General features: G+C 41.9%; 1 protein-coding gene across 5 annotated transcripts in view; it reads right to left on the reverse strand.

Annotated features, from left to right (window-relative positions):
* The window catches only part of LRRTM4 (leucine rich repeat transmembrane neuronal 4), a 308,260-nt gene that overhangs the window by 193,563 nt on the left and 90,062 nt on the right, over positions 1–24,635 (reverse strand). Inside the window, exon 1 of one of the 5 annotated variants that reach the window (XM_065041047.1) lies at positions 7,959–8,059. The exons of 3 other annotated variants lie outside the window; for them this stretch is intronic. The gene's annotated coding sequence lies outside the window, so the exon portion shown is untranslated. Of the gene's footprint in view, positions 1–7,958; positions 8,060–24,635 lie in introns of those variants that run through there. One more of the 5 variants, XM_021280915.2, reaches the window with a different exon arrangement.

Consider the following 24,635-nt stretch of genomic DNA (forward strand, 5'->3'; position numbering starts at 1 on the left):
TCGGAAAAATAAGCGGGCTAAAACTCAGAAGAGTACAGCCACCTAGAAGAAATTAGCTGAAAGAAAAATCACTAAAAGAGAACCGGTCTTGTTTTTAACAAAACCAGGACACTGCCCTAACACTTGTAACACATGCAGTGTTTTGATGTTATTCAAGTGCTAAATTTGGAGTATTTGTCTAAGAAGACACAGATGAGACTAAATCTCTATTAAACCTTTGAGACAAAAGGTAATACATTCTCATAAAACAGAAGCGAACTGTGAAACATACTGTCACAAGGCTCTTCTGAGAAGAAGAATTTAAGGTCAGAAAAGAAACTGATACAATTAGCAATGACAATAATTTGGGGGAAAATATTGGACAATCGTGTAAAAACGGCACTTATGGGCAATTTTTCATTAGATTAATAACTCAGCTGAGATTGGACCTTCAGAGCAAATCTTCCTCAAAGGGATGTAAAATCTAAGTCAAGTATATATTAGTACTTGGCTTGAGGAGTCCTGATGGGAAGGCACAGTCGTCTTTTTACAACAGTCAAAACACTGGGCTATCGAAGGAACAGGCGCCTTTCTAAAGATAAGCAAAAATCCGATCCTACCTGAAATTTAGACTTGACCAGAGACTGCGGGCTCTCCTCTATTGTTATTAAATCAGATCATAACCTGAAGCAGCAGTAATACCTCATTCTGGACTTTCACACAAACCAATACAAATATCGTGACATACAGGTTCTATGATGCTCAGAGGTACCCCACCTTTATGTGCCTATAAAGAGCCAACAAATATTGTGCCAGTAAAACTGGAGTCAAAAATTACACTGCAGTTCTTAGGTTTTGTACAATCGCTAAAACCAGTGGACTTACACGGTAAACTGCTTCCCTTCAAGTACGTTTAATGCTTCCTGTCCCATTCTCCTTAAAATTTAACAGCACCTTCACTGGAGTTCATAGGTTGTGGTTCAGTTTAATACAGTAGTGTTAATACACCTAAGGTTAAATGCTAAAATCATAACTGGTCCAGATTATCTTGTTTTACTTCCAATTTTGGTGTTGCAGGCTGTTAAAGCAGTAAAGCAATATACACACTTGACTATGCTGGGAACCTTCTGCAATACACAGGAGGTGCAAATGTAAACTCAGCCCTCCAATCCAGCTGTTAGGCTTTTTAATGATCCTGAGCCACAAAATATGCTAAAATAACATCTCATTCTGCTCATTCTGCCTTTGCTTGAGTCACAGACGCTCAGACTCCTGATTTCTTTGGCCTTTCATTAAGATGAAGTCTGGATGGGTGCGAGAGCTAAAGGAAAAGGATTACAGGGTTTATACAGTGCTGTCAGAGAAAGAAAATCCCTGTCTCGCTGCCAGATGCATTAAACTACTGATCTCACAATTGCATAAAATTATCACTGGCATTAAATCTATGCTAATTCAACCCAGAGCAAGGAAAGATGATTTAACCCAGTACCCTTTTCCAATGTCATTCAAAATCCCTAATTAGAAAACTGTTCCTGTTCTCCACTCTATTATTATAGGTATTATTCAAAATGCATTATTCATATTCAATAAGCAGAATGAGAATAATGAGGGGACACTTCCTATATAGATGAGGAATGCTGTGTAGACATACCTGGTCAGTTTTCTTTTCTTACAGAAACATTAAACTCATGTTACACAGGTTCTTGCTCAGCATTGTTACTGGAGACAGCACAAAAGCACGTTCTAAAATAACTAGTATATATATATATATATATATATATATATAATTTCAACCAACCGAAGAGCAAAATCATTTTCTTCTTTCCTTTGTCCCTCCCTCCTGAACTCTCAGGCAATAAGAACTTCCACCAATGAAAAAGTTTTCCTCCCAGTGTACACCCGTTGGCTGTGGAACTTACCATAACTTCATCAGCATGAGACAAAGAACCTCACGGAAACACACAAATACATCTCGGATCTGAACTGTGCTAAGAATGTAACTGGATCTTAAATCTCATAGCACTACCACAACTTCCAAGGCAGTTTTCACACGCAGGTCTCAAAAGCTTTTTACAGAAAGATAATCTGTATCGTTTACCTAATTGCATAAAGAAACCGTAGAGGCTCGGAAGGATGAAATAACTTGCCCCCAAGATGTCCAGAACAGCGACAGAACACCAGACTATGCTCCATGTCCTATTCTGTCCAGCTGCTATCTATCAACAGACACAGCACAGAAGGGAACACCAAACAAAACCATATTTTTTAGACAACAGGATATGAACTTGAAGACTTTGGAGCACAGAGCAGTGTTGAATTAATGGTGATTAGACAAACTTTTCCACCAGGGAGATTTTTCTACAGCAATTGTTTCTACAGTGGCCTATTTTAGGCCTTTACATTTCTCTTTAATGCACTTGGCACACATTCCTGTTAAGACAGACTATCTGGCCAGACAGATCACTAGTCTGATCTAACACGGCAATTTCTGCGTTCTGAAGGGAAAAAAAATAAAAAGTAGCACGATAACACACTCCAGGGAAAAATCTAGAAAAACCTAAAAATTAAAATGAAAACATAAAAAATTGCAATAAATTAATTTTCCCCTCCTGTGTTGCAATATGATTTTATGCGCAACATTAAAACTACAACATGAGTTATCCTTTCAAGCCTGACTTGAAAGTGACTGTGACTAGAGGCAGGGAACTGCAACACACCAATCCCAGTGGGTGAACCCAGTTTATATCCATTCTAATTACCTTCATAATACACTCATTTGAACTACCACAGGTATTATTTAGATGTATGCTATACATTCCATCTGAAATAAATGGAAATAAAAATATAATGCATAGCTGAAAAATATACTCTGTACAAAGTACTGTATCTCACTGACAAGTACTTAAAAAAAAAAGCAAAAAGTAATAAAAATTACTGCTAGAAAAATCGAAGTGTTCCATTCCTAGATTTTATGGGGGCAATAAAAAATGAAAAAGCAGCTCTAGTTAAGTTAGACTGATGAAGTGATATACTGCCAGAAAGGCGCTCAAGGTTGTGTTGAAACAGATTTAAAATTGATATATATCAAATACAATAATTCTGGTGCATATTAAATAGAGCCTAGATAGAATGCTAGTGCAGACTTCCACCAGATGACTGTAAATGAAATCAAAAAGTCTGAGCTGGACAAAATTTGCTATGCAAAAGAGATTGGATAAAGTCGTTAATAGCAGTTTTAACCCACTAAATATGGTGCATTTGAGCAAAACCGAAACATTTGTTTTCTTAAGCAAGATGAGATAACATAAGTTCACTGGGAAGAATAAACTGATTTTTCCAACACTACCCAATATTCATCTTCCTCCTACTGGAATCAGATAAACTAAAGAACAGACTTCAAAAAAATTCCCCATGTGGCTGGCTGAAATAATGATGAAAAAGGTTTGAATTTCAGAGTGTTCCAACACAAACATTCATCCTCAGCAAAGGACCAGCACAACAGCTACACACTACTCTGGTGACAAAGGAACCAGATTTTGAGAAAACAAATAGTATTTGGAAGCAAACAGGCTTTTCCACAATGATTTAGCTAGTTACTCTGATCAGGATTATGAAAAGATGTCATCACTTGCAGTAAGAGGCCCCCAGAGTAGACTCAACAGCTTTCTCCCGGTATCCCAACACAATAAGATGAGGTAGCCTGAAAAAAACATAAGTATCAGAAGGCACAAGAGACAACAGCATTCTATGCCTACAAAAATCACTCAATCCAGGAAGACAACTGATTTGTTGACAGCAGAAACCAAAAGCACACTCAAAGATAAAGCAAGCTACTCTCTGACAGTCCAAGCATGTTTTAGCAATTATCCTGAAGAAATTCTAACTACGCTGTCAGCTTCGTACAGGGTACTTGCATCCACCGACAAAGACAAAGCAGGACTCGGCTTTTGAAGCGTTCACACCTATAAACACTCACCAGACATTCTGCAAAAACAAGGTGCTTTGTCAGTTGAAAATGGAAAGAATGCAGGCCTCACATATACTAGGAAGGGCTGAATTATTAGCAACAAAATGTTACCAACTTGCCTGTTTGACTACGGCTCTTCCCCTCCTCCACTTTATAGGCTACAGGCTGTTTTCCACTTCAAATAATCCAAAAAAAGCAGCTGTGTGTGTACAGTGACAGTCTGCTCTAGCCACTCCGGTATCCAGCTGCTCTTACAGGTACAGAGCAAGTCCTGACCTGTGCACCGAGCCTCACACCCAATACTTGTGCTCTGATTTTTTGTGGGCATTGAGAACAGGCTATTCCCTCAACACAGAAGCCTTTTACTTTTTTGAGGACTTCAGGAAGCTACCTTCAATGCCCCATGCCAAGCCAAGCTTCTTTCCTCCAATAAAATACTGGTTTACAACACAAATATTTACTGTGGATACATAGGAGAGAGGATGAGACTGAGCTGTCACAAGGAGACGCACTCTACTAGTTCTTCTAATAACACAGTAGGCATTTTTGGCACTGTGATTCACAACAGAATTATACAGGAGTGCTATAATGGTACTCTTTCCTTTTTCTTCTTTAGTGTTACTGAATCTCTTGTGATTCCATTGCCATGTGATCTAATATATTATTAAAGCCCAAGCTCCAGAGTTCTTTCAAAGAAAAGAGGACACTTCCAGTCCTCATAACTGCAAATAAAAGGATGTGAATCATAAACCTCCAAAGACCACAAAGGAGATAATTTCCACAGTTTTTAATGCAGCCTTGCAAATATTTGAGCCATGCAGAGAAATTACCAAACAGCAAATTCAAAATAAATAGAAGACAGTATGGGATTTAAAAAGAGATTGGACAAATTCCTAAAGGACAGATTGACTCACAGCATCACAGAATCCCAGAATGTCAGGGGCTGGAAGGGACCTGGAGAGCTCATCCAGTGCAATCCCCCCATGGAGCAGGAACACCCAGATGAGGTTACACAGGAAGGTGTCCAGGCGGGTTGGAATGTCTGCACAGAAGGAGACTCCACAACCCCCCTGGGCAGCCTGGGCCAGGCTCTGCCACCCTCACCAGGAACAAGTTTCTTCTCAAATTTAAGTGGAACCTCTTGTGTTCCAGTTTGAACCCACTACCCCTTGTCCTATCATTGCAGTTGCAGAGGCAAGGTACAGTAATTTTACTACTGTGTTTATTTACAGATTTTTATTTTAGATCAGAAACTGTACAGAAAAATCCATTAGCTAGGGAGCAATGAATTGGGACCAGTGTTTCTCTAATATTGCTCTTCTTGACCTGGAATATTTTTTTAAAGCCAAAGGAGTACAAAGCAAACCTTGCTCAGCTGAGGTAAAGTACTTAAGTGGAGGGTTCATACTATAAGTAAAAAAACTTCCTACAAATCAGTACCACACAGACATTTTCCCATTAAAAATAAAATCATCATTAAGATAATTTGTCATAGTTGCAGGCAGTGATGAAGAAAAATCAGATCCAGAAAATTTACCCAGAGAAAAATACAAATGCTAGAAGTCACCACTTGTTCAAGCATTTTGGCATTATCAGCTAGTTGGGTATAACTTTGCTGTCTGATGTAAACTAAATGGACAACTGCAGTGTGCTACGCTCAAAAAAACAAGCATCTTAAAAAATATATAGACAAAGCATAAGAGACAAAAGTGAACTGACATGCCTCTGGTCATGTAGTTTACTCAGTGACAGGGTTAGACATAAATCCTGGATGCCAAGCAACAAGTTCATACTGACTCCCTACAATGAAACACCTGCACGGCAATTATCAGAAAAACCATCATCAGTACACAAATGTCCTGGTGTAGGTTTCTGGCCTAGACACTGCTTGTTAAATTTATGGCTTTCTTTAATATCACAGATGAAAGCAGTTTATCTTTAGGTATAAAATAAATATCACAGTAAGGAAGATCCAGATAGAAAATACGAAGGCTTGAAAATCAAAAGAGAATAAAGCCCTGTGTGGATAAGAAATCAGTCTTTTAAAGTAAAGCAAAGGGATTAAATCAAACTCTGAAAGACGACAAGTAAATGATAAATGATACAAGACTGTAACTAAACTAAATCTTTGGTGTCTAAATGAAACATAGAGGGCTGAGGAGATTATGCAAATTGAAATGAATCAGACTGAATCAAGACTTCGAGCTGACCTGAAGCATGAGGGAACACGCTGCATTCTGAGGCCAGAGCAATTACACAACCTGGGATGGAGCGGCTGAGCGGAGGATAAAGGATGGAAATAGTATGGGGCCTCCAGAGCTGTGAGTAAAGGGTGAAGGGGTGTCCATCTCCACAGCTGCCAAGCAGGGTTTTCAGAGGAGGGGCAGATAAAAGAATTTAAAACCTGTACAAAACATGTATTAGGGCTTCCTTACTTAAATACAAGCATAGATGACAAAGCCACACAGAGCCAAAACCTACTAAGACTCTTCAGCTATGATACTTTTAGAATGGCATTGCCCTGAAATTCACTTTTGTCCTTAGGACCATCTATAAAACAATATACAGCTGTCTGCTACGACAGATTGTTCTGCATCGTCAGGGCTGATCACTACGTTCAGAAGTCAGATTCCAAACGTCTCAGAAGAGTGCAGATCTCAACTTCTGGTTTACTTCTCTTCTTTCAACCACCTGGGTCACACAATATGACAATTGATAACAAAGAAGTTAAATAATGAATTAAATGATCCAAAATGACGCTGTATTTATTTTATTCACTATTAGTAGCAATTACAAATCATAATACAAGAGTCTTTTGACCTTTATAATAACTGATGCAGTCTTTTGCAAGCTGAGCAAACCAGCCCCCCCAAATCACAGGGAAGGGAAGGACGAAAGTCAAGTGCTGTAATTAGCTGCATAATTATTTTCCAAAATAAAATGTGCAGCCTTCACCTCTTTGGCACTGAATGGCGTCACTGGGGCTGCTATCATTAAGCTGCCATCACTGCACTATCATTATGGGGCCGATAAGGAAAGACAAACACTTCAAGATCCACTAGAGGATTCATTTATTTCCCAATTTCCCTCAACTAATGTGTTTATATGCTTATTTTTGTGGATGATGGGATTTTGAGGACAGGAAGGAAGGTCACTGACACTGGAACCAGCAGGAATAAGAAACGTTTTTCTCAACAGGAATCTAGTCTGGTGCTCTAATAATCATCATACATTAAATCCCATCTTTTTTTCAGCCAATGACAAAACTCTCATCAACTCCAATAGGGTCAAGATTTTACTCCAAGCTTGCAGTCACTTAAGACACCACAAGAATAAAGTCAATACAAGAACTAGAGCAGAAAGGAAGGGGAAGAAGGGAATCCAAGCATTGAAGAAACATTGCTTAAGTGACAATCTCTCCTGAATCTCCAGGAAACAACTGTACATCAAGAGGGTCTGAGTTACCCAACACATCTGAAAAAATAGGCTGGATAATACTGTTTGCATAATGAAACAAAAATAACTGAATTTGTTTAATTATTGTTGTCCCAGCAGTACATCATTACACAGCGTCTATCCGTTTCTTTGGGTATTTCTGATCTTGGATGGCACCAATTATGAAGTTGTAGGTATTGCTTTGCCTTTTCTTCCAGAAAACAAGTTCTATTAAATATCTGAGCCTTCCTTGGCAGCCACCAGGACTAAGGACATGCTTTAAAATGCGAATACGCTTCATCACAATCACCCAACTGTAAAGTCTTTAACATAAAAAGCTTGGAAGTTACGGCAAAAGTCATAAAGCACTGTAAGACTGAGAAGTGTTTTCATAGTTACACAAACAGAAACATTTAAAAGGATAAGTCCAAGGCAGACAATAAACAGGAACAGGTCAGAGAAGGGCTGGCGTGAAAAAGAGCCATTTTCATTACCTTTCCCAGCGTTGATATTTACTGTTTTTGGACAAGCCCACGCTAAAGCTGCCTCTACTCCTCATTAAACGACTAATACTCACCAGGTTTCCCCAGGCTGAGCTCCGGTTGAGGTGCGAAGGGCGGGATAACAGCAGGCGGCAGCTCCAGCCGCCATCTTGCCCGCGCTTCCCCACACAACCCGCGTGTGGAGCCGGTTACCACCCAAACCCGAAGCCCCACACTCAGCCCTCTCCTTCCCGCCCACGGCCGGGCTCCCCTCCCACTTTACGGCCGTTTTTTTTCCCGCCGCTTCACCGCCCTCTCTGACCGCCCCGGCGCGGCGGCCCCTGGCGGCCGTTGGAACCGTTACAGCCGTTGGGCCGCACGCGCCGTTTGAATTCAAAGCGCGCGGCCTCACGCCTCCTCCCGCCCTGCAATTAAAACAATCCCTTCACAGCCAAAACACAGCAGCTGCGCCGCTCTAATCGCCTAAAGTTACACACTCGGCCCCAGAAAGAGAAGGTTTCGCCTCAGACTTCGAGGTTTCGCCTCAGACTTTGACATTCCACCTCAGACTTCGACATTCCGCCTCAATGCGCTTACCAGAGTAATCACGTTAATAAATTTAAGTTAGAGGAGACTGAAAGTGATTCAAATGCAGGCTGATCCATTTGCAAGATCTCATGTGAGACATCTTGCTGATCAAATCTGAGCAGCTTGTGATCTATATAAACTCCTGGAATCAACTTAAATGTAGTGACTTATTAGCGGGAAATGAATGCTCTTAAGCGGATCGGGATGAAGTATTGCTGTCATTAGCGAAAAACAAATTATTGTATGTGCCTTTCTCTCGCTCTCCCTAGAGAGCCAGTTGTGTCTACAGGGCACAAGTGTAACATCAGCATTTACATTAATATACTTAACCAGGGCTGGAAAATAAATATCTTTTATTTATACCCTCACCCCGAGGGAGGGAACTTGCATTACTTGACAATGTGATCAGACAAGTACGGTCCTCCCGCCTTGGAAAGAGACACTCAAGAGGTCCTTTTGCACCAAACACATTTGAAGGAGCAAATTTTCAAGTTCTGGAATAAAAACACCATATTCTTGTTGAAGACCTATAGGCCATGTTACATAGGACAACTGCGTTTTTGAAGTGAACTGCTTTGGGAGGAGGATTGTGGGCACCGTATGGAAAAGGTTTGGGAAACACGACTGAGGAGATGAAGCTCTGGAAGAGGAACAGCCCAGACACAGGTTTGATTTGTCTTTAAACACATCATTATAATCCTGGCTATGAAACAGGTGCTTTAAACAGGCTCCAGGCAGCCTTCTCAAGCACTGCAGGTGAAAAACATCTTCCTCAATCAGAAATATTGAATAAATTGCAATATTGGCTGAAGTAACCTGTATTTAGCATCACCCTTCTGTATTTAGCACTACCCTTCTGTATCTAGCATCACCCTTCTGTATTTAGCATTACAGCGGCAGATATGCTGCCTGGGTTGGGTTTGTACAGTATTATTAGGAGACCTGGTGAAGGAAAACACTTAAGTCTGACAGCACGGGGATGATATTAGACAAATAGCAAAAATCTGACAAATATTTTGGAGAGGATGAGGATGACATCCTGTTATTACGGAAGGATCCAGAGGGGTTTTCTCCAGATGTCAGGTGGGCTATTGAAATGATGATGATGTGAGATTGCCTACATCACACCATGCTAAAATAAGCTAAAAGGATGAACCAGGACTAATTAGCTCCAGTGAACTATTAACAGTCGTACGCTCTCTGGCACTCAAGCTCACAGCCTCGCACACATGCAACCCCGCAGTGAAGACATAAAAGCTCATCCATCAATATCTCAGGCACCTCTGGAGCCTTGAATAAAGGTCTTATTATTAAAATTCCAGTGCTTGATCTTGACTGAAAGGCCAGGCAGACAATTACAGTATTTACTATTGCAGCCTTCTGTCAAAGTGAAACAAAGGTGATAACCACGAGGTATTTGTGCTAAGTCAGATTCCAGTCCTCCTCTTGTATTACATTTTGCCTTACATTCACAAAAATAATTCCTTCTCCTGATCCACTCATTTGCTATAGAAATGGTCATTCTCTGCGCTCATTTTAGCTTGTCCTTCATTAGCTTCTTCCCTCTCCTGCTTTTCCTTTACCAATTTAAATTAAAAATCTGGAGAACAGATCTTATGCATTGGCAATACATTAACACAACTTCATCCTGTTCTCCAAACCCGCTCTGTAACAGGCGATATTTCTCCTTTTCAGTGAATTCGCCTTCAAAAGTACATCACTTCAAAAGAAGGCAGAGTTGTTTGTAGCATTTTAAAGCACATAAGCAACAATCCTGCTCACCTCAGTGAAATAAAAATGCGTAATTGCCAGTCTTAGAGCCATAATTTGCATTAATATTGTCAAATAAAGCGGTAACGGCGGCCTCAGCGGTTGTGGGCAGGGAGGAATACGGCAGAGCTGACCAGCCCCGACCAGAACGTCGCTGATTAGATTTGGGCGCTGGTGAGGAATCAACTTTATCTATGAACTCCAGTTCCTGGGTAATGTTATTAATTTATTCATTATGTTGTTATCAAATTATTGAAAAGAAATCTCAGTCCTGAGTGTTAGATAACAGCAGCTCTGCTTCCCATCTCAACGGTACATTCGCTTTAACAGGACTTTTAACTAGCAATATTGTGCAGTGATTTTTATTATTACCATTATTCAATTCAGGCAAGGTGGGTTTTTTCCCCCCCTTCATCTTCTTTGCACTCTGTTTACACTTTTTAATGAGGTTTTAATCTTCCCTGACATGTTTATTCAGGTTATTTGTATTACAAACATAAAGGCCCTTAAGTATAACTAAGGAAATCAGTGGGGTTTTTTCAACATAGGTCCAAATATAATTCCCCTTTTCAAATATTCTTCACCTTAGGGGAGAGCAAGCACACAGGGGTTTGGAGAATATATGCAGGAAGTTCGAAGTTTTTAAGATTAATTTAAGTAAAACTCCAATTCTAATGGAAGAACTGTGAATTCTATAAGTCCCTGTATGAACAATTGAATGCAAAATTAACTTGTGCCTTAAGAGATTCACAGATAAACTTTAAGAAAGCATTTTTAAATGAAAATGCATTACGATGGCATCAGCCAGAGCAAATCAGCATTCCCTTAACATGAAGAAATGTGTAGTGTGTGTTCTTTTCCATTATGTTCTTACAGTGTTTGCACATCTTGGTATAAAAGGGACCAGCATGTTGTGTATATGTCAGACGGACAACCTGAAAATCCAGCTGCAAGAGCAACGAGTGCATGGATTTTATGTGAAATACTAGCTGTGGATTACCAGCTTTCAAAAATTAAGCCCTTTGGCTGAAGTTTCTCATATAGGGCAGAATTTTTCCCTCCATGTAAAGCCATCAGAACACTGAAAATGAGACATACTGAAGCTGAGGTTCACAAAATCACAGAATCCCAGAATGTCAGGGACTGGAAGGGACCTGGCAAGCTCATGCAGTGCAATCCCCCCATGGAGCAGGAACACCCAGATGAGGTTACACAGGAAGGTGTCCAGGCGGGTTGGAATGTCTGCACAGAAGGAGACTCCACAACCCCCCTGGGCAGCCTGGGCCAGGCTCTGCCACCCTCACCAGGAACAAGTTTCTTCTCAAATTTAAGTGGAACCTCCTGTGTTCCAGTTTGAACCCATTCCCCCTTGTCCTATCACTGGTTGTCACCGAGAAGAGCCTGGCTCCATCCTCCTGACACTCCCCCTTTAGATATCTGGAAACATGAATGAGTCCCCCCTCAGTCTCCTCTTGTCCAGCTCCAGAGCCCCAGCTCCCTCAGCCTTTCCTCACCCGGGAGATGCTCCACTCCCTCCAGCATCTTTGTTGCCCTGCGCTGGACTCTCTCCAGCAGTTCCCTGTCCTGCTGGAACTGAGGGGCCACAACTGGACACAATATTCCAGGTGTGGTCTCCCCAGGGCAGAGCAGAGGGGCAGGAGAACCTCTCTGACCTACTGACCACCCCCTTCTAACCCACCCCAGGTACCATTGGCTTCCTGGCCACAAGGGCCCAGTGCTGGCTCATGGTCACCCTGCTGTCCCCAGGACCCCAGGTCCCTTTCCGCTACACTTGGTTAACATTACTGGGGATTGTTTGCTGGAATGATTAATTAATGATTAATTAATGATTAATTTCCCATTAAAACAGTCAGACTTAATTTACTTTATTTTTTTCCTAGGACTTGCAATCATTTTTCCCCATCCTCATGCTAGTTAGCTATTATTTGTAAATGAATTACTTCATTTAGTTTCAGATTTAATTGTTCCTTATTGGAAATGTCAGCTTTCACAGCTCATTAATAAGGGCACTGCTGGAAAAGAAAGAAAGAAGTGGGGATGGGGAGAAATAAACTTATCTTGCGAGTCATGAAGAGCTTTAGTTAATGTCATGTCCACATATTTGCTTTAAATCCCTCTTGAACCCTGGTCTCTGGGTTAACATTACTGGGGATTGTTTGCTGGAATGATTAATTAATGATCCATTGCTTTAACACTTTTGTCTTTAGAGTGTTTCATAAGTCTTGCAGAGCCAAAGCGCTGGGTTATTTTTTTAAAGCAGTTGAACACTTCTGAGAATGACAAATTCAGACATGATGTTGTATCTGTCCACTAATTGCAATGCATTAATAGTTTGCGTTTGATCAAACTTCTTTTACTCTCAACCACCAGTTAATAAAGTAGATTAGTGGCAGAGCAAAAAACCCCAATAATAATGCATGAAATCTTTATAACATATTCAAGACTAGTGGTTAAAACTGATACATAAATCCAGGAACAAAACACTGCGGTAACATATCACTAAAGGGAATGTATCCTGCCATCCATCCTGTGCTTTGGGTGCTTTCTCTGTAAAACGCTTTCTAAGCACATTTAGATCAATTAGCATTTCTGCAACACTTTCCATGAAATGACTTTGTGTTATTAGTCTGCGCATGTTTAAATTAAAGCTTCCCCACAGCTTTTTGGGAAAGAGAAAAAATCTTTATATGAGTAAATAGTGCATAGAGAATTGCACAAGAATAGATTTTATAGTTGAGGACACGGCTCAGTTGGACCACACGTTTTGATCTCCATAATGGGACCTGATTTCCAGACACACAAACCACTTACTGCTTCAATTTAATTCAAATACAAAAATACCCCAAGAAACAGAAGAGACCAAGGAGGTTATTACCTCAGTTTCCCAAGCATACAAGAGGGGACTAGTTTGACATAATAGGGTTATCGACAGGTTTAAACTAGTGCTTCAAAACCACATTCAGATTTTAAGAAAACTACAATATAAATGCAAAATATTTCTATAATAAACACTCGACTGTACAAACTATCATCATTTTTTCCCTTCCCAAACAGCAAAGGCAAACACAAAACACATACTTGTCGAAGTGAAATTACCCCACATTGGAGAGACTATGAATGGAAAATTCTAACAGGATATTTTCTTGGATGAAAGCTCCCATGCAAGTGTAAATTATTATCATTAAAATAATGATTTCTTTGCCCGGTTTAAGCTTTGCAGCTCACTCTGGAATTGAAAAGTGCTCTCTGCTCAATGAAACTCAGCGGTGTCATGAGAATTTTCCACGGCATTTGATTTTCAACTAAATTCTACAGACACGCAAAACCCCATTAAAAACGGCTTGTGAGTAAGCACCCAAAGCAGTTGCCTTTCAGTTATAATTCCTGGGTAATGTGAAGGTTGGTCATTATTAGTGTTTTAAAAGTAGCTCAGCAGTTCAAACCCAGGTCAGGCAGAAAGTTATGAAGAAGACAGTGCCCAGCACCACATCCACACCTCCCCCTTGCCAGGCCCAGCAATGCTGATAAGAGAGAAGTATAAATTTGTTTTCAGAGGTTGCCGCTAGCCAGATGTCCTGGTTTTGTTAAAAAACACAAGTTTCTCTTGTAGTGAATTTGCCTGTGAGCTAAAGCTTCATATTAGCTGCATTTTCCTGGAGAACCAGATACATGTTTTGGTAACATAGCAATGGAATGTGAAGTTATTGATAAGCATGGATGGACATCTTGCGAGAGGGGCAACAAGAAACAGGTGACCAAGAAACTGACCAACTGTGTATAACATCCCATTCACGTGAATACTTCATATAAAAGTGGGAGATCACGAGGATCTCATCCCTTTTTTCCCTTTTCCTTATGGTGACATTACGAGAGGACCTTGTGAGTCGTCCCTGTGAACTGAGGCCAGTGACAGACTGAATCCAGCTCCGGTTGGCTGCAGAGTCCAGTCCAGGACTTCGGGTGCCGGTTCTGCAGTTGCTGAGACTTTCAAGATTGGTTTTGTATATTTTGTATTATTTTCTCTATTCTTATTAGTAGCATTAGTAAAACATTTCTAATTTTTCCAGCTCTCTTCTCTCTGTCCTTCTTTCCCTCCCAATCTCCTGTGCTGAGTGGGAAGAGGGAAGAGGGAGGGGTAAAAGGGGGTAGTGGGGGGGAGAGGAGGTTAACAATACATCTGCCAGGGTTTTATTGTCACCTCGCAATCTAAACCCTCGACACCAGAGCAGAACAATTAATTAAAAATAAAGAAAAGCTAGAGAATTAGACCCCTGCACCATCAACACGGTTATAAACTGAAAGCTTCAATGGAACAGAAGCAGCTAAAGGTATTTGAGATGCTGCTTTGATACTGTCCAAACATCTTTGATAATACATAAGCATCTCCCCAAAACAAAAGGTGCAGCTGATTTAACTCAACTGCCACACACCTGTATTCTGGAAACTCAATAAGAAAATAACCCGTGGCATCCAAAAAAATGCCAGGCAGAACTAACACGAAAGCCAAGTAAAGAAATAGCACAGGTAAAAGTCATTCCAGGAAGTCTAAAATGTGTTTTCCAACGATTAAGGCAAAAAAATAACATAAACTGATTGCTAGCCTGCAGATGTTCCTGAGCAATTCGGAAATAGGAAGAGCAGGGGCTTTGTGGGTGCCATTTAAACGGCGCTATCTGGTGCTTCCACGCACAATCACGGTTATTTTGCTTTCTAAATGTTGCCCAGATGGTCAGTTTGTGTGTGTGTGAGGGGCAGGGGGGTAAGGGAGGAGGATTGTCAGTACAGAACGTGTGAAACGCCACTGCAATAAAACGACTGGAGTAACATCACATTCAGATGCTATGCACATATATTTATATGCATACGACATCACTGCCTGCAAGGAAAAGCCAGTTATTTTCTTTTCCTCAATCCTTTTCCCTTATCAGCTGTAAAATGTTACAATAATAAAAAAATAATAATAATCTCAGGGGTGAAGTCCCAGAAGGTGAGAGAAATAATTGTTAGGCAGAGCTGATTAAATAGCAATATTTTCACAGGGACTAAAATGATGGCCAAGAAATCACCCACGAGCTGTTTGCCTCACTATTCCTGACTTGTCACCAATGGCTAATTTGCTCAGAAATACATTCCAAAGAAGTTGATGCCGTGTCTTCCCCCCCCAGCCGTACTAATTGTTTATTAGCATACAAAAGAACTGATGACCTTTCAAATCACACGCTTATTGTCCCTCGTAGGCAGGAGAAATGAGCCTTGGCACAGCAAACGTGGCTGGGTCCCTTTTTATTTTTAGGAAAGTAACCTTTTAAAGCAATGAACTCTCCATCAATAGCATTTCACAGTCTGTATTGAGAAAACGTGGAGCTGCGCAGAAATGTCTTCTTTTGCTGCTTCATCCAGGATTCAAGATTTAACAAAAGATTGAGGCTATTTTAACTAATAGTTGCACAATTTGAAGGATTTGGGGGATTTAAACACATACTAAAAAAGTGTGGAGGTGTTTCATATCAAGCACCAGAACCATACGTTTCTGTAACAACCAAAAGAGGTTTGGAAGAAGTTTAGTTGGCCATGGCATCGTACATCATGGAAACCAAGAAACACACCAAGAAGTTCATTCCATCCAAATTATTCTAGAAATCCATCAAGTTCACTGCAGGCTCAGGACAAACCTCATTTGTGGGGTGAACCAATGCCATAATTTGCATCCTAGTAGGAAATCTGAGCCCCTCTGCTACCAAACCATTAATTACACTCCGCCAAACGAAGCTGAACTAACCCAGTTCACCAGTGCAAAGCAGCAACGTATTTAAAATGTAAAGACGTCTCGTTTGCTCAACTTGAGGTGCCTCCTCCCCAGCACCAGCAGAGCTGCTGCAGCAGCAACTGGTCCCAGCAGGGCCCATCTGCACACACATCTGCACACTCCTCTCCTCCCATCTGCTTTTACTTTGAGCAAACCCTCGCAATATATGATGTTCTCAAGGCTCTAAGCTCCTCCTTACCGAGTCCTGAATCATCTTAAGGCTGATCTTAAAGCGTTCACCACCATTCTGATGCAGTATCAGCAAATTTTGACAGCTGGATACATAACACACACCGTAAATAAGTATTAATGCAACGGTCTGAAATACCATCACTCTTGGGACAAAGCAACATTAAATCAGAATTATTTCAATTCATATACATGGTACTGAAATCCAGAAGAACGAATTTTCATGCTTGGCTTACCAAACATCACTGGAAATGCATCCAAAAGTACAGACCCCTGAAAGACCCTGTATGTCCTGCCCTGGCCATAAGCGACAAGATCGAGGTTTACACAGAAACTATTTGAAGTATCTATCAGCTCGGTGAACATAGTGAAAATGATGATGTGACTTTCATTTATTCCATAACAAGAGTATATTGAGGCTTGGTTAGAGGTATCCACAAGAGGGACCATTTCCAAGACCTAGTAAAGACCAGGCAATCTGTTAGATGGGAGAGTCTTAGTCCATTAAGTTGCTGAGCCAATTCATGATAATGTTATTTAGTGTAAATTTCCATTTGGATGAATAGTAAAGAGCTTGATCTATAACATTTGTAATTGAATTAGCAACCTCTTTGTTTCCCTATTCTCTTTATGGCCAGGCCATGGATGCATTTTGTGAGCATTCTGAATTAGAGCCGTGAAGCCATTAGTTGGGAAAAGTGCCACATAATGCCCTTTTGGAAGTGAATTTTTATTTCATTTAGCTTTCTTCCTTTCTGGAGAAGTGATGTTTTGCCATTCCCTGCTGTTATCCAGCAGCCTCTAGTTACATTTGCTTTGTCTCACTTCAATTTGATTAGATTCCATAGATCTACTTTGCATGGCTGATAGAGTTTGACCCTTACAAGCCCAACGCTCGGGTTCCAGGATTCATTTCCCCCATTATTTTTCTGGACAGGAATAGTAATGGTAGATTAGGAAAGAAAAACATAAAAGACTAATTTAACAAGGGATTTAAACACCTGCTTAATTACATCTCTGCTGAGGGCAGCACTGATTCAAGTGCTTAATTGGGTGTTGTTATTTGAAAATATGGAAGAACTGCATGAAAAGTGGTTTGTAAAAGTACCTGAATGTAGAAAAACATTCACTATTTATTATAATGCTCAGCATTAAAACAGGCTTATATTTGGAATCTATCCAGTGGATCCACGCGTTGGGCTACGACTCATTGAAGAAAATGGATGATTATACAGGACCAAGGAGTTTTGTCTAGAATCACCATTTTCAAACAACTTGAACAATAAGAAGACTGAATTCTCCAGAAGACCATCATCCATTTCTATCAAGTGTTTGCGCGCCCCTCCACCAGGATCAACGCTGCTGCAACACCGTTACTACAATCGGAAATAATTAATGGCATTTTACAAATGGGAAACTGAGCTGCGGGGTTAGCAGAAGTACAAGGAACAGAATGGAAATGCTACCACACCTACGTGGTTTGCCCAAAGTCGTCAATTATCGCCCACTGCCCCTGAGAGAAGGGAGTTCTCTTCAGTTCTTCACTACTATTATATACTATATTAATACTTTCTATATACTACATAAATGCTTTGACCTCCACATGGACTATCCAACCCCTCCTGAGCATCAGCAGCACATTCATAAATGTGACCTGGACTCCTAAACTAGTGAGTACTTGTGAAATATTCCCCTGGACTCCAGCTACATTTTAATCAGTAATGTCTTACTAAGCCCCCAAAATATAACCCAACTAACCAAATGCATACTGCTTACACTGATAGGTTATTCTGTGTGCGCTAGTGGAGCGGAATGGCTTGTCTAAAAGGTTTAGAGGCTCATAAGAGTGACATGTAGCCAACACTGGGGAGGGCGAATGATAAAAACCTGCAGGTGAATTTCCCTTCCTAGGAATAAAACTGCATGTACTAAACCACGTGGAGTTTGTCCCTTGTGGTATCTCCATGGAATGGGGCTCTGGATCATATTAACTCGATCCCGCAACTCGAAGCATACTTCTCCCGCTGGGAGGTGTCAGCCCTTGGGGCTCCTGCCCAAACGTATGGCAGCTATAGGAACAGCCAATGTACACGTCCCACAGCCCAGAGAGCAGCCAGCTCCTTCAGGGCCCAATTATCTGCCACTAAACTGAAGGACAGGGATACATTTCTGACTTCAGACACTTCCTAGCCCACTTTTTACTGTGCTTCAAATAGTAAAAAACAAAGAACGATACCAACAATGCAATGGAAGACTCTATGCTGAATTTGATGCTATTTAATATTCAAACACGAAACACTGGATATGCATGTAATCATCCTGATTATCCTGAATATGATGTTGCTAAAAGCTAATCTGTGTCAGCCAGAATTGTTTAAAAATAACAGGAATATCTTTCCAAACCAAAATCAGGGTTGGGTTCTTCTACACTCCTGTGCAGGGAAAGGAGGTCGCAACAACTTGAAATACCCTCTTTAGTACCTCAAATACTCAACGTGGACCAGGGAGTTTATATTCTCCCCTTCCTCTGATATACAGAAAGACTGCCATCCTTTCTCTTGTTATTTTCTTGTCCGTTGTGCCTGTTGAGAGTTGTGTAGAAGGAGCAACCCACCATCATGAGTTGAAAGCATCACAGGAGAAACAAGTCTTTCTTGGGGTACACGGGCTATTGCGACTACGGGACTGGTGCCCAATTTGCCACAGCTTCTGCAAGTCCCTGAAAACTACCCCAAAAAGTTACATATTCAGACCTCATGTCTCAATATGACCCTCAAAGGACAATTTCAAAAAAAGAGCTTCGACTGGAAACATCAAGTTAATGCTGCAGGTGACTTCTGGCGAAACTGCTGCCGTTATGAGGCCATGGGAGACAGTTTAATTTACAATGGAAATGACTGAGAATATCGGCGGATTTATCTGTCACATCTATCAGACCACCAGCTGGATGCGTTGCCCGAGGCGGTGACGGCGTTACTGGTTTGATTTGTTGTTGTTGATTGCTTGCTTCATGTTAATTCATTCCACTGTACTAGAGTGTTTCAGAGGCTCATCTGTTATTATTAATATTAATAATCCAAAGCGCTTTCATCCAAAGAACTCAAGGCACTTTACAATCATTAATTAAGCTTCACAACACCCCTAGGGGTAAGTAAACTTTTGAGATCTCTTGGAAAGGTCAGAGAGGGCTCATCTTAAAGCGGCAGCTTTGGTTCGATCCAAAGGACCAAGGAACAGGAGACGTGGGGACAAGTGCCACTTGTATCGCAGATGCTCTTTTCAGAGAAGCAGCTCAGGATCTCTGTGCCTCAGTCTTCCAACTAAAAGGATGAATTACAGGCCAGGCTGAGCTTACAGGAGCTGCTGGAAGGACAAGCTCACAAATTAGCAGAAGAAATACGGAGATACTGGGAACATGAGGCTCACAGGCAAAGAGATTGATAGGTGTCTTCCAAGCAGTATCTGGCACTTCTTTAAACCACGGGTGCCAAGTGCTCCATAAATTCCATAGGAGCCTATAGTTCCTCAGGTACAAGAGAACCTGATCCAAAGGCAATGAAAGCAGAGGTCTTTGAAACCTCAAAGTCTTCACGCAAATACCCCAAGTGTGACTATGGAACATTGTGTCCAGTTGTGGCCCCTCAGTTCCAGCAGGACAGGGAACTGCTGCAGAGAGTCCAGCGCAGGGCAACAAAGATGCTGAAGGGAGTGGAGCATCTCCCGGGTGAGGAAAGGCTGAGGGAGCTGGGGCTCTGGAGCTGGACAAGAGGAGACTGAGGGGGGACTCATTCATGTTTCCAGATATCTAAAGGGGGAGTGTCAGGAGGATGGAGCCAGGCTCTTCTCGGTGACAACCAGTGACAGGACAAGGGGTAATGGGTGCAAACTGGAACACAAAAGGTTCCACTTAAATTTGAGAAGAAACTTGTTCCTGGTGAGGGTGGCAGAGCCTGGCCCAGGCTGCCCAGGGGGTTGTGGAGTCTCCTTCTCTGCAGACATTCCAACCCGCCTGGACACCTTCCTGTGTAACCTCATCTGGGTGTTCCTGCTCCATGGGGGGATTGCACTGGATGAGCTTGCCAGGGCCCTTCCAACCCCCGACATTCTGAGATTCTGTGACTATCGCAGCCGGTAACCAGAGAACGGCCGTTTTCCACTGCTCTTGGAGCCCTTCCCAGAAGTCCAGCTTCTTACAGGAAAGTCAATGAAAAGAACATTGTCTTAGCACAAGAGAGAAGCTTCTGTGGGACCTGCACAATGGCATTGCCACAACCAGCTTTCCTGGAACAAATCCTTCCAGCTCTGTCACACCACCAAGGGGAAAAATAGACACTCACCTTTCAAATCTGTGACACTGGAAAATGAGTGAAAGAAAAAGTCCTTATCTCTTTCAGATCTAAAATACAAAACCCATCTCTTCGACTTGATTTGTGAGCGCTAATTCTCCTAAATGCAACTGCTGCTCTTCATTAAGCTTGGCCTTTTTGGATTTCTTTTTATTGCTGTTCTAAACCAAACAACCCGTCCATTCTCATCATGAGTATTTCAGGGAAAGAGATTTTACCTTTGATGGGAAGAACTCAGATACCGGGCGATGGGCAGTGAGATAAAAAACGAGGTAAGTGCATGCTAAGTGCCATAGAATCCATTAGGGGAGGAAACACGGAATGACTGCAAATAACTTTTAATATTTCCTTATTCCAGGAAAAATCTCTGGTGTCTTGAATGTGAGAGATCACGTGGGCTAGTTAAGAGGCAAATCTGGGAACACTGCAGCCATGGAGTATGGATTTCTGACTCTAACACTAGCTGAAAAAAATCAAAACACTAAATGAAACTATTTATTAATGATTCAACAGGAACCTGCCTTGGAAAACAAGGCTTCACTGCCTTCAGTGAAACTCCTATTGAACCTATTGGAGAATCCTGCTTCTGCCCCCCTGTTTGTATTCACAGGCCTGTTTCCCGAGCACTCTAAGGGCTGGGCATTTGCTGCTGTACTAGTGAGGACTCAAAGATCTTTCAGCTTGCAAAACATTTTTCCCAATGTTTAAGAAGCAAAATTTACCTTAATATTCATTTTATGATCCATGCAGGGTAGGTCGTCTTTATTCCAATTGCGCGCTAAGGAAGAGCCGATGTTGAGCACACATCTTGTTCTTGGTAGTTAAATACACAGGCAAAAGAAAGGTGGATTTGCCTTTTTATTTCTTTTCTGCCAAAAATGGTTATTTGCTATGTGTCAGGATGGTGGCCTTTCTCCCTTCCACTAGGAGCTCAAAGTGAATTGTCACTGCCAACTGCTGACAAGTATTAATAGTACATGGAGAATTATTCTGACCGATTTCGTCGCTTATTCTTGAGCAAGACTGAAAGATGAGAAGTCCAGCCAACAAAAACGGGTTTCAACTATTCTACAGATGCTTTATAGTTTTGCCAGGACCTACGGTCTCCTATGTGACCCCTGTTTTCCCAGATGGGGACCAAACAGGAATCCTCTCCAGTAGTCCTGAATTACTAATCATATATCCATCAGGAAGAAATCTGACTCACAGAATCCCAGCATGTCAGGGGTTGAAGGGACCTGTCAAGCTCATCCAGTGCAATCCCCCCATGCAGCAGGGAACACCCAGATGAGGTTACACAGGAAGGTGTCCAGGCGGGTTGGAATGTCTGCACAGAAGGAGACTCCACAACCCCCTGGGCAGCCTGGGCCAGGCTCTGCCACCCTCACCAGGAACAAGTTTCTTCTCAAATTTTAAGTGGAACCTCTTGTGTTCCAGTTTGAACCCATTGCCCCTTGTCCTATCACTGGTTGTCACCGAGAAGAGCCTGGCTCCATCCTCCTGACACTCCCCCTTTAGATATCTGGAAACATGAATGAGTCCCCCCTCAGTCTCCTCTTGTCCAGCTCCAGAGCCCCAGCTCCCTCAGCCTTTCCTCACCCGGGAGATGCTCCACTCCCTTCAGCATCTTTGTTGCCCTGCGCTGGACTCTCTGCAGCAGTTCCCTGTCCTGCTGGAACTGAGGGGCCACAACTGGACACAATATTCCAGGTGTGGTCTCCCCAGGGCAGAGCAGAGGGGCAGGAGAACCTCTCTGACCTACTGACCACCCCCTTCTAACCCACCCCAGGTACCATTGGCTTCCTGGCCACAAGGGCCCAGTGCTGGCTCATGGTCACCCTGCTATCCCCAGGACCCCCAGGTCCCTTTCCCCTACGCTGCTCTCTAATAGGTCATTCCCCAGCTTATACTGGAACCTGGGGTTGTTCCTGCCCAGATTCAAGACTCTACACTTGCCCTTGTTCTATTTCATTCAATGTTTCCCTGCCCAGCTCTCCAGCCTGTCCAGGTCTCTGATGGCAGCACAGCTTGCAGTGTCAGCCACTCCTCCCAGCTTGGTGTCACCAGCAAACTTGCTGACAGTCACTCTATTCCCTCGTCCAAATCATTGATGGCCACGTAATTTAAAAGGGTAGAATAAAATAGAAGGTGTTTGAGGATAAGGAGATGAGATATACCTGTAGTTTGGGATTCTCTATCTAGAAAATTTCACAGAAGCTGCAGAAGGGTTTTCACTCAGGATTTGTACAGGAGGCCGGAGGAGGAAACACCTTCTCCTTGTGCTGCTGGCTGCTCCTGGAGCTTGGGAAGGGGAAGGGATTCACATTTAAACAATTCCGTCAGCACCTCCTCTCTGCTCTTCTCCAACTTTTTGTTTTAAATCAGAGAATTTGTGTGTTTTTCTGTGAGGAAACACACCTGGCCTTTCAAAAGTATAATGCGAAAGTATCTGCTGTAGGCCTCTTTTACAAAAGAATGTGAGGTGTGCGGATGAAAAGCCAGAGATGGAAGCGTTGAGTCTTCTGATAAATGTTGAATAGTTGGGTAAATGCCAACCCGATAAGGTGCTTAGTGAATTTCAGTTCTGTTGTTGCCATTAACTGGAGGAGGATTAAACCGCAGTGAGCAGAAGATACTTCACTTCCGAATGGCGATGCTCACATTTCTTTGATGTTCATTAAGTTGACCATTTTAATGAATGCATCTTAATTTTCCTCGACATCCATCCATAGATGAGTGCAAGATGTGTGTGGAGGGGTGTTTAGGTACTTTTTCAAATGGAGCCTTTGTTTTCCAGAGCTTTCTGAACTGAATGCAAAGACAATGCACAGTAGAAAAACAGACTTGTAAAAAACAAAATTAACATCAAAAAGCTACTTTTGATTCTAGTTCCCTCAGTTTGATCAGGGGAATTAATAGATTATTAAGACTCAATATCCTTATATCATCTCCTGCCATCAGTACAGAGGAAATAAGTATCCAAATCACTAAATTGCTTGAAAGCTGCTTGGCAACTGCAAATTATAAAATGGGTCATCTGACTCATTTGTTATTTCTTTCAAAGACATGAAGAAGGGAGAAAACCAGCTCAGGATTAGCGCAAGGAGGAAATGCTGTTTCAGGCTGCACTGGATCAGCATCAGGGCTCTGCCAGAACTATGACAAGGTGCAAAACGTTCAATAGTTATTATATATTATTAAGAATAAAACCCAGCTGCATGTCCCTTTGGCCTTGTCCTTTTCATCCCCAGAGCAAGCCTAAACTTGAGTATAACTTACACTTTGGGTTTTTTCCCTGTTTCTTTCCCACTTCCTTCTTCTTTATTGAGAAACTTTTTGCTTCTTAATCATGAGCAAGGCATAACGGAACAAGCAGTATTTCCTGCAATCAGTAAATAATGTAGAGCTCGGAGGGAGGAAATGGGAAAGCTATTGAGAGAAGTAAATGAAAATGAAAATGGAATTACATTGCTTTACAAGATGCAGATATACCAACAGCAGTTACAGACATAAGAGGCAATCCTTTCTGTCATTTGTAGTTAGGTCTTAGGATGGGTTGATGCTTTTTGCTTTGTTTCAGTATTAACTCCTTATTAAGATCTGTCTGTTGTGGATTCCACCGTTTTATACATTTGATAAACCAGTCTGTACAAGGCAAAGAGATTTTTTATTAGTGTTTCAACTGAGCTGTCCTTTCAGTGATGAGAAGAGGCAGAATACAAAATGGATGAGAAGCACAACTGAAATGCACAGATTGCGCATCCTTGGAAGTACGTGAAGCTGCCCCGTCCGGCCCGTGAGGAGCAGCACATCACGATTCCTCACAGCTGTTTTTCAGTTGCTTATCTCGACTCCTTCCCAGGCAGCGAATGATTCCTCCTTATGGGCTTTGCTCAGCAACAAACCACTTCAGGAAAATTGTAACGTGTCCTGTTTCGCAGAGGTGTAAAATCAAGATGAGCAGCAGAGGTAACGTCCCGCGTGGCCAAGTGAAGATGTGTGTGCAACATGCACATTCACATTGCTTGATACGTAGCATACGAGTGTGGAAC

The sequence above is a fragment of the Columba livia genome, chromosome 25 (genome assembly GCF_036013475.1).
Source record: "Columba livia isolate bColLiv1 breed racing homer chromosome 25, bColLiv1.pat.W.v2, whole genome shotgun sequence".
Taxonomy (NCBI): Eukaryota; Metazoa; Chordata; class Aves; order Columbiformes; family Columbidae; genus Columba; species Columba livia.